This window comes from Gopherus evgoodei, chromosome 9 (genome assembly GCF_007399415.2).
Source record: "Gopherus evgoodei ecotype Sinaloan lineage chromosome 9, rGopEvg1_v1.p, whole genome shotgun sequence".
Classification (NCBI taxonomy): domain Eukaryota; kingdom Metazoa; phylum Chordata; order Testudines; family Testudinidae; genus Gopherus; species Gopherus evgoodei.
The window spans coordinates 26391574-26405716 of record NC_044330.1 but is presented as its reverse complement, the minus strand read 5'-3'; positions in this window follow the sequence as shown (position 1 = coordinate 26405716).

The following is a 14143-nucleotide window of genomic DNA, read 5'->3' as shown; positions in this document are numbered from 1 at the left end:
ATTCTTGAATTAAGTGTAAGCATTTTTTGGGGTCTGTTGTATTAAATGAATGGTTTATATAGGATTGTGTTCTCTCTTCGTAGAGAAATCCAAGAACAGCGTGTGGCCTTTTAGGCAGCCTGGCTTGCTGGGGCTATCTCAGAGCAAGGCAGGGAAGTGTGAAGCCTTAAAACCCTTAGTCAGGAGTGAGAGAGATGCTGGTCTCTGCCCCCAGGAGTTGATGGATGGGAGCTGTAAACCTTTCAGTGGATACCCTTGAGGGATCACAGAGAGGGAATACAGGTGCAGTTAGCCGGAAACTGAGACATTTATATTAAACAATCTCTTTAGAATTACCTGACTGTTACCATCTTAATGCTTGGAACCTGTATATAATTAGGATAATGGTTATGCTTCTTTAACACACTGTCAAGGAAAGGGAATAGGTTTCTCTTTAACTTTCTCGGTACCTTTTAATAAAAAAATAGTGTCTGTCTCCAGGTGAGATCAGTCTGTGGTGAAAAACCTCGTAATTAAACACAGGCAGTTTTTGGAAGCAGATGAAAAATGCTAACAGCAATGATATTCAGATTTCAAGGGAGGCTTGGAAAAAAAGGTCCACGGATTGCATTGAGTTGCAAAGACTTTAAACAAGGTAATTGACGTGAATATTTTAACAAAATAACACTTTTATTCTCAATTACTGCTTTTCCAAAGGATGAAAATTAGCACTGCTTTCCCCATCTGCTTTTTTTACATCAGGGAGACTGCTTTTTGGGTGAAAAAAGTGCACAGAAAAAAATCTAATTTTACAGTTCAGATTACTTATATCTTATTCACATTTTACTCCGAGCAACAGTGGTACATGAGTGAGTTACGTACATATACAGTAGTATTGGTGAAATAACCTGGGGCATTTTGCAATAATTACACAGTGGGTCTGATTTGCCTGACACCATGTAACGCTACTGAATCCATCTCATTCTCTGTCCCCTCTGGTACATATTTTGGTCTGAGCTTGCAATGTACTGACCACCCATATGTGGTGGCGAGTACTCTCAGCTTCCAGTGCCACCGATCACTTTGATTGCATGCTGTCTGGGGCAGGGACAAACCATGCCCTCCTTTAAGATTGTACAATGCCTAGAATATTGTGAGTATTTCCTGGAAACAAAGAATTTAAAAAATCTAAATTTAAAGCATCTACCTTTTTGGGTGCTACATTTATTAATTTAAAATAGAATCACTCCTAATTTTCACTAATGTGAAAGGAAAGTCAGGCTAGCCTCTTCTTTGGGAAATAGTATTAATAGCAATCCTTAAGGATGGGCAAAGTTCAAGCTACGTTTGGGTGATTATTTGTGGCTCATCCAAACTTTGTGAACCTCTGAATTCTGCAAAGCTGAGTTGGAACTTTCTTAGACAAGACTTTCCCACTCTGCTTCCAACAGCTATGCTTACGGTCCCAGATTGGAACTTGAAATAAAAACACCTTTCTGAAAATTTCAATAAAACTCACAATACAGTTGGATTTGAGTTTGGTTCCAAAAACATCTGGGGAGATTTTCATTTTATCAAAACTAGTAATCTCTGGTAACTAAATGAGCACTTACACTAAGTGTGTCATGAGGGAAATAATGTAATTAGAAATGATAGCATGTCATGAATTATCTTCAAAACAAAATTCAATGCTGGTATAAGTAGATGCAGCTCCTGTTGGGATTTTTATGGCAGGGCTAAAGTTAGTCCTTATTTTGTGTGTATGTATAAGACACTAACACATGTAGGGCTAAATTTTCAAAGGTCTGTATGCTGTAAAATTGTATGTAAACTTGAGGAAAAGACCCATATACAAACAATTTTTTTTAAATGGTGCAAATATAACAGCATGTCAGTTGCTATTTTTATTCTAGTAGGTAAAGCTATAATTATTGTCAAACATTTGTACTAGCAGTTGCACTGCTCCAAGGTTAATAATGGTTTGGTTTTACTGTATTTTTTGATCAATGTCTTGGGAAATTTGGGTGGAGCTAAGCTAATTTCTTCTAGGACTACTGGTACAAGGCACTGCTCTTTTGAGAACTCTTTATAGGCTCTTCGGTTGTGTGCAGGAAATCTTATGAGGTGCATTGCACTAGGGCACAAAGTAACCCATAAACTGACTAGCTGCTGATTTGTACAAATATAACCCCCTATTGTCCTTGTGTACTCCAAACTCCCAGTAACATCAGCTGGTGTTACATACATGTAATCAGTGCAGGACTGGGTCCTGAAGAGGGAAATTATGTACTGCTGGACACTAGGAAGATGTGTGGGTTCCAGGAGCAAAGAGGTGGAGACTTTCCCTCTTCCCCTATATGGCAGAGTAGTTTTGGAGCCACTTCGCAGAAGCTACTCCAGCCCTCCACAGAGTCTTACACAGCCCTCACCTCTCCGTGGGTGAAGAAGGAAGAATTTATGCAGCACCGGATCCGCTAGCCTGACCACTGACCCAGCCCTGGACCCCACACACACACAGTACTGCTCTCTACTATGCAGGAGTAGCATAGTACTACTGTGAACAACTTTTCCTCGCCCCCCCCCACCCCATCAGACCCCTCCACACTTGCCTGAGAACTGATGCAGTTCAAATATGCAAGGAAGGAGGGAGCTGGATTTACCTTTCAGTAAACCATAGAGTGTGCAGTGCTTAGCTGCACCAACCCACTCTGAGTGTAGAGCCATAGTCATCTTCTACCAATGGAAAGCAGATAAATGAGGGAATCCTTGTTACTTAATAGGCACTGGCTTTCTGGGTTAGGCACTGAATGGGACTCAAAGTCTGACTTGAATTCCTGACTGCCATTGACTTCATGTGTGACCTTTGGGCACATTTAATAATCTCTCTGGTCCACAGTGGGCATGTGCAAAATAGGGCTAATACTCACTTACCTCACAGGAGCACTGAAGAAAAATTTGTTAATATAGTGAGGCCCACAGGATGCCAAGTAAACTCTAGAGGAAACTGGGTAAGATCATGATTAGGCCAGCCATGGTGTACAGGTGTTAATGCTGCCGAATGAGGAAAAGAGAATGGCTATTTCCCATTGAAATGGGAACATTCAAGTGGATGCTGATTAAGACAAAAGCTTATAAGCTATGCATTGAAATGGTAATAGCAATGATGAAGTAGTATGCATCATAAAAGCTGAGGGAGTATCAGCTGAGATGGCTGGGTCATGTGAGATGTGCGATATGTTGGCCAGAGAGTATAATAACTAGTAGTCAAGGGACAGAGACCATGAGGAAGACCTAGGAAAAAGGTGGTTTTAGAGCAGGGGTGGGCAAAGTTTTTTGGCCTGTGGGCTGCATCTGCCTATCAAAATTGTATGGTGGGGCATGAATGCTCAAGAAATTGGGGGCTGGGGTGCGGGGGAGGGAGGAAGGCCTCAGGCTGGGGATGCAGGCTCTGCGGTGGGGCCAGAAATGACGAGTTTAGGGTGTGGGAGGGGGCTCTGGGCTGGGGCAGGGGGTTGGGGGGCAGTGAGGGCTCCAGCTGTGGGTATGGGCTCTGGGGTAGGGATGGGGATGAGGGGTTTGTAGTGCAGGAGGGTGCCCTGGGCTGGGACCCAGGGTTTTGGATGGCAGATCAGGGCTGGAGCAGGGGTTGGGATGTGTGTGTGTGTGGGGGGGGGGCCTCAGGAATGCAGGTTCCAGGCAGTACTTACCTCAAGCAGCTCCTGAAAGCAGTGGCATGTCTCTCCTCCAGCTCCTACACAGAGGCTCTGCATGCTGCCCCATCCACAGGTGCCACCCCCACAGCTCCCAGAAGTAGCAGCATGCCCCCTTACGACTCCTACGTGGATATGTGGCACCAGCCATGCAGTTCTGCACTCTTCCTCGTCCTTAGGCACTGCCCCTGCAGCTCCCATCGACCTGGAACCACGGTCAATGACAGCGCTTGTGGCGGGGGCAGTGTGCAGCAAGCCCCCTGGCTGCCCCTACAAGTTGGAGCTGGAGGGAGGACATGCTGTTGCTTCCAGGAGCTGAGCAGCAAGCTCCCGACCCAGCTCCCAGGCTGAAACACCAGAGCCAGGCAAGCCCCTGACCCCACTCCCTGGTAGGAGTTCGAGGGCTGAATTAAAAAGCCTGATGGGCTGAGTGCAGCCCGCGGGCCGTAGTTTTCCCACAGAAGGTTGATGTCAGCTTGGAAGATGCACTTCAAAAGAACGTTTGGAGATAAAGAACAAGTGCTGCAACCCCAATTGATGAGACAAGGAGAAGAAGATTGAGGCCCACAGTGTGATGATGATTACCATATAAGTGCCTAGAGAGAAAGAGATGCTGCTTGAATGTAGGCCCAGATCCTTACAGGTATGCAGGCTTCTAACTTCCATTGATATGCCTTTTAAGGAACGGGCCATAGCTCTGGAATGCTGTTAAGACACTGCTGCCTCTGGATAAGGCACAGTGGAAGTCAAGTCCAAGAAGCCTGATAGACTTTTCTCTCAAACCCTGGAAATCAGACCCTGACATTTATTTATTAAAACGATTAAGCCACTTGTTCATTTTCAGTGAACATATTTTTAGCTTGTAGAAAACAGATTCTGGAACTGTCTGTTCTTCAGTCACGTTTATAAATGCCTGACACATTATTCTAGTCATGTGTTTTGTCCTCCTACATTCTTTCCTCATAAGAACACAATATTTTCCAAACAACTGCTTTGTAAAAGAACTGCCACTAAGATATGATACTTGTGCTTGTCATCTGAACCTTCAGATGTCTTGATATCTACTAATAAAATGCTTCCTAAACCTATAGGAAATCTTCTTAACTCTCTCTACACCATACATTTTAGTTTCCTGTTTTTTTTTAACGTGGGTTCCTTTATTGCTTTCACTGTTCAATGTATTTGGGTTTTTTAAATAATATATAAATTCTGCTTTTCCATGTATTCCATTCTAATTTGTTTTTTAAGGAGATCTTAATTCACTTTTCATCCTGTGAATTAAAAAAAGAATGGACAATGTGCAACATGCGTAAATAAAATGATGGTACACAGTCCAGTAGAGGAAAGGCAGCATTAAAAAAGAGATTTAGGGCCTTTTTATTTATTCAAAAGACAGCAGTTTGTTTGTTTAACTACCTCAGCTGCTTCTATTTAGCATTCAGAAGAGCTTTTCATATTGTATTTTTAAAAAACAGCATTAAAGCCATGCTGAGTTTTTCTTTTGCTCTGAGATGGTCTTTTATATATGTGCAGTGGCTGCCACCCAGTTGCTATCTTACTCTTTAGTCATGAGAAAAGTCCTGTATCTTTTGGAATGCAAAGTCTTACCATCTTGGCATCATCTTCAGCCTCCAGGTGGAAAGACTTGTATACTTTGAGAGGGCAACTCATTCCTTTTAGCCCATTATGTACCTAATATCCTTTCTTTAAATAAAATATCAATTCTCTTTTGGGGGAAATAAAGCAACAGCATCTGGTTCAATAAAGAGGCTATATTTATGTGGATTCAGTTATGAATATTAAATTACAAATCTACACGTATATGCAATAGCTGTGGTAAATATTTTTTAACAAGTTTCAGCTGTTTATATCCAGTAGGTTTGAAAGTATGAAAGGCATGCAGAATACTCCTCTTGCAGTTCTGACACTGCTGGGTCAGGAGACATACTTTGCTTTATGACAAGGTATTTTCCCTGGCAACTGTTGTTGTTTAAGATTTGCATTTGGATCCATTCATTAAATGTAACCAGAGTTATGCAAACATATCAAGGGAACAGATGATATCAGGAGACAACGTATAAAACGTACCACACATTTAGTTTAGTGCACTTACCAAAAGCTCAGAGAAGAGGCCAGAGGCTGAAGTGGCACAAGCTCTGACGTCTTCTCTTATCTCACGACATCCTTATGGAAGAAACTTATAAAATCTGACAGAAAATGATAACCTTTCTATAGGTGGACAATCCTATAGAGTAGGGGTCGGCAACCTTTCAGAAGTGCTGTGTCAAGTCTTCATTTATTCACTCTAACTTAAGGTTTCACGTGCTAGTAATACATTTTAATGTTTTTAGAAGGTCTCTTTCTGTAAGTCTATAATATATCACTAAACTGTTGTATGTAAAGTAAAAAAGGTTTTTAAAATGTTTAAGAAGCTTAATTTAAAATTAAATTAAAATGCAGGGCCCCCCGGACCGGTGACCAGGGCCTAGGTAGTGTGAGTGCCACTGAAAATCAATTCACGTGCCACAGGTTGCCTACCCCTGCTATAGAGTATAATAAATTTATATTACTGATATAGTATTTTATATGAGGGCTAAAGACCTTATAGAAAGGCTACCATTCGCTCTAAAGTTTTATAGGACTTGTCAATCAGGGAATTTTCCTTCCAGCTCAGGATAGAGGCAGACTGGTGAATCAGTGTTGGAGAGCATGCAATATCACTTCCCATACTATGTCTGTTCTTTGGCAAGGTGCAGTACAAGATTTGATGCCAGGAGGCAGATTCTCAGCTGGCATAAATTGTCATTGCTCCAATGGAAACCTGTGCACATGATTGAGAGGAGAGAATGGACAGGGCAGGGCCAGGGAGTTGTGGATGCACATGGTAGTGCCGGGGGGTGGGGTAGAGGGAGAGGGGCGAGGAAGGCCAGGGGCAGCAGCAGCTCCCTGGAGAACTGAAAAAATTAATACAGCTAAACTATTTAATTGACAGGAGTCCATATAGTAAAGATTATCAGCTTCTCTCCAACATCTCAGAAATGCATCCCTGCTTCTCCATCTCTGTGGCTAAGAAACACTGATTGATAGCATCCCCGAAAATAAAAAGTGGCACTGAAAGAATAGATGCTTGCATGTTTACGAGGTTGCTTATCTCATGTTGGCTTTCATTCAGCATGCCAAGGACCACCAGAAGCTTCTAATTACATTGAACTGAAATCATGGTGGATATATTACCAAATGGATATATTTCTCTTTGCAGGATTACAGTTTAAGGTGCCCGTTTTTCAAAATGGGCAAATCATGTTTTTTATTGTATTTTTTTTGGCCAGAAGAAAGGGGAGTTAGAGTGCAATTCACTTTATGCAAACAGAGGAGTGGAATATTTGGGCCAAATGAGTTGAAAGTAAGAGAGAGGTTGGTCCTCAGACTGATCTATTTAAATAGACAATGTCATGTACTTTAGGACCAAAATTAGATTGATTTATTTATTCCAAGTCAAGGGGATACAAGACAACTGCAAACAATTGCCCTGACCCTACAAAGACTTATGTATGTGATTCATTTACTCCTTAGATGTAGTTCTGTTATCTTCAAAGGGGCTATATTACAGGGCATGAAGTTAATCACATGTATAAGTCTTTGCAGGATTGGAGCCTAAGGCCTTGGCTACACTGGCGCTTTACAGCAGTGCAACTTTCTTGCTCAGGGGCATGAAAAAACACCCTAATGAGCGCAGCAAGTTACAACGCTGTAAAGCACCAGTGTAAACAGTGCCCCAGCGCTGGGAGCTGTGCTCCCAGCGCTGTAAGCTAATCCCCACGGGGAGGTGGAGTACCTGCAGTGCTGGGAGAGCTCTCTCCCAGCGCTGGCGCCACGACCACACTCGCATTTCAGAGCGCTGCCACGGGAGCGCTCCCATTGCAGCACTGTACGGCTGCCAGTGTAGCCATACCCTAAGACTTGAACAGAAATATTTCCATCATTATTTCATTTTCTGTATTAAATATATGAAAACGGCTTATAGGAAATGTTTAAACATTTTCCTGTAGTATTTGAACTCCAGATGCACATACATAGAACTGGGGAAGGAGGACCAGGATATTTAACTGATCTGGCTAGTTTCACTTTCCAGGAAGAGTTCAGTGCAAAATGTAAACAGCATAAGTGATACAAAATGTATCAGGATTTTTAAATCCTTTCAAATGAAATAATATGAGATGGTGTTACTAACACAAGTGAGGATTTCTTTTTTTAAGATGCAACTTTCATTTTGAGACCATAACCTTGAATTAAATCAGCTGAATATTTAAGAACCAGAGTAAGATTACACAACCAGAGGAAAAAGACAGATTACTAGTTATATTGTAATTAAATCAATTCGCCATTCAGGGTGAGATTCTGCCTTGAGAGGTGAAAGGCAAGAGGACACCACTATTTTTAGACTCTAAATTTTAGAGCAAGGCCTCTCTTAAAGTAACAGTGTGCTTTTAATGACCTCTTTCCCCCCCTTTCCAGAGTCAAGGGCTTTTTGCAAAAATTTAGGTTAACAGGAGCTTGCTCTGCAGGCAGGTTATGCCTCTCATAGCTCTAATTAGAAACACTTCATTTTTTTCGAGCTTGGCTAGTTGCAGTTTAATTTTGCATTTGATCTATGCCAGGGGGTTAACCATGTATTTTTATCACGTTGATTTGATTTTTATTGAACATAATGACAGCTAATGGTTTACTTTAAGCAAAAAATACGTGTTTTGGTGTGGAGTATTCATAACTATCTGGTGTGGAGTATTCATGACTATCTGGAGTATTTCAAGCATCTTCCAGGTTTCCTCCTTGCAAACACAGGAACATCTATATCCAGCTGTCTTTTAAAGTCTCCTAGTCCTGACCTAGATATTTTTCTCTGAACATTTGGGATGTTTTGGAATTGGTAGTTAAACTTTGATATAATCAGTTAAATAAGGACTAATACTTAGCAGGCTACTCTTACTGATACTGTGCAATAAAAGCCTGTTCCAATTACTTTTTTTGAAATCAACGGTGAGACTCCTGTTGATGAATTGAATTGAAATGAGGTGCAGATTTAAAGTTAGCAGCTTGATGGATGGAGGGAAAGCATTTTAATTCAGGCTTCTTTGGAAGATTGGCCCTGGCTCCAATTAAAAAATACCAGTGTGGTCAAAGTGTAATGAGTCATTTGGAATCTTCCTGCATGCATTTTTTATTAGTATTGCTAGAGCTGTTGTAAATAAGGCTAGTGCTTGTCATGATTCTGTCATGGAAGGACACATGGATCTGGCATGCACTGAGAGCTGAATAGATAATGATTGTAATCAGTAGTTCTCAACCAGGGGTCCGGGGCCTCCTAGGGGACCTCAAGCAGGTTTTATGGGGTGGGGGGGGTCTCCAAGCAGGGCCAGCATTAGAATAGCTGGGGCCCAGGGCAGAAAGCCAAAGCACGACCTCAAGGGGCTGAAGCCCAGGTCCCTTAGCCCTGCCACCAGAGGCCAAAGCTGAAGCCTGAGCAATGTAGCTTTGTGGGGGCCCCTCTGGCATGGGGTCCCAGGCAATTGCCTGGCTTGCTACCCCTTAACACTGGCTCTGGTTTTTACATGCAGAAAACTAGTTATTGCAGCTCAGGTGGGCTGTGGAGTTTTTATAGTATGTGGCGGGGGAGGGGGCTCTCAGAAAGAAAAAGGTTGAGAACCTCTGATGTAGACGCTGTTTGGCACTTCTGGTCCTGGCCAGCTAATAGCGATCCACCAACCTTGTGAAGAACAAAGAAGTGGGGAAGAAGCTGTTCTATCAACGTAGATATGTTCCCTCTTTGTCATGGGAATTGGGCTGAATATTTTAGATACTTAGCCCAACACTGGTGACCTATGTGACTATATCAGTGCAGGAGCTAGTTGTTCTACACCTATGTCACTGATAGAGCACATGCATTTCCTCACAGCTTCAGAGTCCCCACTATGAATCCAATGATCTTTTCATTGGACTTAATGAACATCTGAACACTCTCCTGGCCTATAACTAAAAGGAGATAGAGCAGAAAGTCGACCAAAGGGTATATGATGGGGTGTACCTATCCTGCACTGGTTCAGCAGAGGTTAATCATACTCTGTGGGCCGAGGAGGCCACATCCCCTCATCCCTGCTGGACAGGAGCCAGGATATAAAATGGAGCAGCTCAGATCAGGCTGGGCTGACCGCTGAAGGGAGCAGAGGTGCGTTGCAGGCTTCTGCGGAGAGACGACCAGTGCTCTGGATGCAGAGGCTAGCCAGGCTGTGGCTCCAATCAACTCCTAGCCACCTGATGCCACAGATGGAGGAAAGACTGTGGCACCCCAAGACTACCAGCTGCAGAAGAACGGGTAGTAGGTAGCCCAGGGGAACTAAGCATTGAGCCAGTTGAAGAATCAGGGTTTGACCCAGCTTGTTTCAGAAGGATCCCTGCTGAGTTGATGGCAGATACCTCTGCCGTAGACAGAGCCCTGGGCTGAGACCCAGTGGAGGACAAAGGATTAGAGGTCCCCCTAATCCAGCCACCACCCACCTCTGGGGGTGGCAGTTTACCTCCCCTCTGGCCACACTGCACTGCCCAGAAGGGCAGTTCTCCTGATTCTGGCCACTCGGCCACACTGACCTGCCACAAGGTGTAGTTCTATTGACACTGGGTGCTGGGCCTCACTGCCCTGCTGCAAAGTAGTCCTATTGACTTGGGCTGCACTGCCTGACACCCAAGGGCTGCTGCATGGACTGTGACCGATAGACCACACTGCCCTAGGAGCTAGGTCTGCTGCGGCAACTTGGGAGACTAGGCTGCCCAAGCTGTACCTTAATTCCCCCACAATCTGACAGCCCCTGACGAGTGGACCTACCCCATGACAGGGCACAATAAGATCACATCATTACTTGGTTAAAGCATATGCACACCTTTATGGTTCTATAGAAATGTTTATCCATTTATTTTTTGTATACAGTATTCTTAATATATAAATTTCTACAATGACTTATAGTATGCTCTGGTAACACTAAGAGAAATTGAGGTTAAATTTGCAGTATATGACTTAATGGTTACTTTGGCTAGAGAACATATGCTTATGGCCTTAACTACTGCAAGGGAATTTATATCCCTCCGGAATTGTCTACATCCAAAATTTGCATCAATTTAACTAAAACCTATTAAATCTATTTTAATTATGCCAGTGCAAAGTGCTGTGTGGACTCAGTGAAATTGATTTAAACCTGGCTTATATCGATTCAGTGTAAGGCTTATACTAAATCAATAAATCCATTTAAGAGTGTTCACTCGGGAGTTTGCATTGGTTTAGGTGAGTTGATTACAGAACACACCTTTAGTTAAACTGGTGCAACTTTGAGTGTAGACTGGGTGTCCATTCCAGTCTCAGCTGTGGTACAAAGGTCTTTCCTGTGAACTTTGTATGGGTTTTTGTGTTGCTATTTTTCACATCATAAGGGTACACAGTGATGCATGAGAATTTTTATCTAGATAAATACAGTTTTAATCTATACAAAATACTTTAAAAAGAGGCAACATCCTGCTTGACAAAGGAGATCATTCTCCCACTCAGTACATGGGGAGTTACCCTTATATCATTGTTTATACCCAACTTTTAACATTCTTGATCTAGGTACTAAAAACTGAACTGTTCTATGAAAGGAGCCTCTACAATAAAAAGTAAGAATGTTAAAAAGTAAATTTATTTTGTTACCTCAGGAAACAATTAATCGTGATTTAGAGGAAACAGATACCAGTTAAGCAGTAAACTGAGGTGTAACCAGTTTTCTTAAATTTCTCCTTAGAAAACATGTTTTTTGTCTGTATTTCATGTCAGTTTCTGACTTTCTTTGCTTGAAGTGCAAACAGGAACATAAACTCTTCACAGCATTATCTAGCCAATGTTGTCTATTTCTCCAGTAACTTGTTGTTCAGCCAGTATCACTGCTGGCGCAACAGTAGACTGGTTCTGGATTCAGATTGCTGCGCAAACACTACCTTAATTCCAAAGGACAAAATGCAGCAATAGGAAGCAGAGGGCACTATTAATTTCATACTGCTTTTTCCAGGAATCCATTAAAAAAAAGAACATTTGGAAACAAGAACAGGAAACAGTTTCCAGAATTAGAAAGCCAAATTGCTGTGTTTTCAGTTTTTTCTTTTACTTTTCCAAATGACAACACACATTCAGATGTAAGCCGTTTTTCTTGTTGTGCTCTTAACTTTATTATGCTCTTTCATTTTTAAGTTTAGCTTTTCACTCATCTTTCTCTGGGTAAGCTTATTTTTAATTTAGCTTTTATTAAACTGTTTTGGCACCATACATGAACCCAGAGACCTCAAACAGCATCATACAGAATGCAGTAGCAGTCAAGTAATGGGCGAAGTCTTGTCCTGACCTGCAGACCAAAGATGAGCATAATAACTAGTCAGTAAGTCTTCTGCCAGAGAAAATCAGCCAGGTAGAATAGAAACCTTAAGGAGTTGCGCATTGTAGCCCTTCTGATGAGGAGCCATGAGCAATCGCAGCTAGCATTTGTTGCCTGTTGCCACAAATGTTACAGCTAGCTTGTGAACTGGACACTCCCACCTATCCAGTGCCCATGCCCTCTTTTGGAGACACAATGCAGGCCAGTGTTATCTTGCCCTTTGTCCTACTAGTGTCCAAAGTGCTGTAGAGAAATCCTGCCTTACTGCCTAGTTTGTGTGTGGGAAAGAGAAGCTCCCTGCACACTCTTCCCATTTTCCTTGTGCCCAAATACAGCACACAACAGCACGTTGCCCCAAATTGGTCATTTCAACATAAACATAATTGAAAAACCAGCCACCAGGGAAGAGGTTCACGTGTATAGCTGAGGAAGAAGCAATCTGTAAAGTGTCTCCTGTAATCACTCAGAAGGCCATCTCATAGTAGGACAGGCAAGTCCTTGTATCCCATGTTGTAAAGACTCTTAAGTACAAAACCATGGGTAAACTCAACGGGTTTCTTCTGCCTGAAGACACATTAAAGAAGGACAGCCATAGTGATATAAGATCTTCTAAGATGAGTGGTTGCAAAAGCAATAGATACTCCAGAACATATATGGGCTGTCGGTTGCCTGCATAGCTAGAAAATTAAACTCAAATTCAGTTCTGGTATAAGCAGGCACAGCTTCACTGAAGTCAATGGAGCTTTGCTTACTTACACAAGAGTTGAATTTGGTCATTGTTCTTTTGGAAGGCTCTAATCCTCAAATAAAACCTCTTGCAGGACAGGCAGCTCTATATTTAGTTCTATGTCTGTGGGCAATACCAAGCTGACTTACAATTCTATTTCAACCCACAGGTCTCCTACCTTAAGGTTTCTCTGAGTAGCTTCAAAAATGTTTGGACTACTGCTAATTCTCCACAGCAGCACTGCACAGAAGATTTCCTCTTTATCTTGGGCCCAGTTCTGCCTCGTGCTGATCACCTCCAGTTCCACTGAAGCCAGTGGCTTACATCAGGGACACAAAAGGCCCATGATTTGTTTTGGGAACTTACTATGAAGCAATGCAATCATCTTTATCAATCAAAACAATGAATAAGCTCAGATGGTCTGTCTTACTGCTCAGCAAGAACCCACTGTTCAATGTTTCTTACTAATGGCCTTTATGTTTTATATTTCTCTTCCTTTCTTGATTGCAGAGCTCCCTCTTTGTTGGTATTGTGCACTAAGGCCACCATCTCTTTTTTTGGCTCTAAGCCTCTCTTCATCCCATCCTTTCTCTTTCTCCCTCACTCTGTCAAAAAGATTTTCCTCTGTTCTCCCAAGCTTCTCCTCCTTTCTACCTCAAACTTTCTCTTGCTGTGACTTTAAGGCCTTTCCTTCTCTTCCTGCAGCCACTTTCTTCTGCAGGCCTGCTCCCTTTCCTTCTGCTCCCAGGTCATAGCTGTCAATCTAGAATGTCCCTTGTCATTTACAAAAACAACGATAATGACACTTAACACGTATGCAGCACTGTACATTCTGAGAGTCCTGTGCAAACACAAATCTTCCTAATCCTAACACTGGTGCTCACTCACACTACACTCCTGCATAAGGAAATACTTCCTGAAGCCTGTTACAATGGGGGAAGTTGCATGGGTTCTTTTCTATTTAAAAATAGACCCAGATCCTCAGCCTCTCTTCTGGCTGCTTTGTCGTGCAGGAAAACAGCTGGAAAGCTGGACGTTCTCCTCATGTAGGGATGTTGTCACGTTGCATAAAGCTTGGGTTGCTAGCTCTAGGCTTGGTGCATGACAAGTGCGAGGAGGCATGATGGGAGTAAGGGCTGGTGTGCAAGTGTTATCTCGCTATTCCTCAATGTTTGGCCTATTGCAAGGCAACATAAATTAGAGCAACCTCTGAAAAACTTAAACTAACACTTATGTGTTGAAGTGTTTTGAAGATGATCCATAGCACTTACATATGTTTT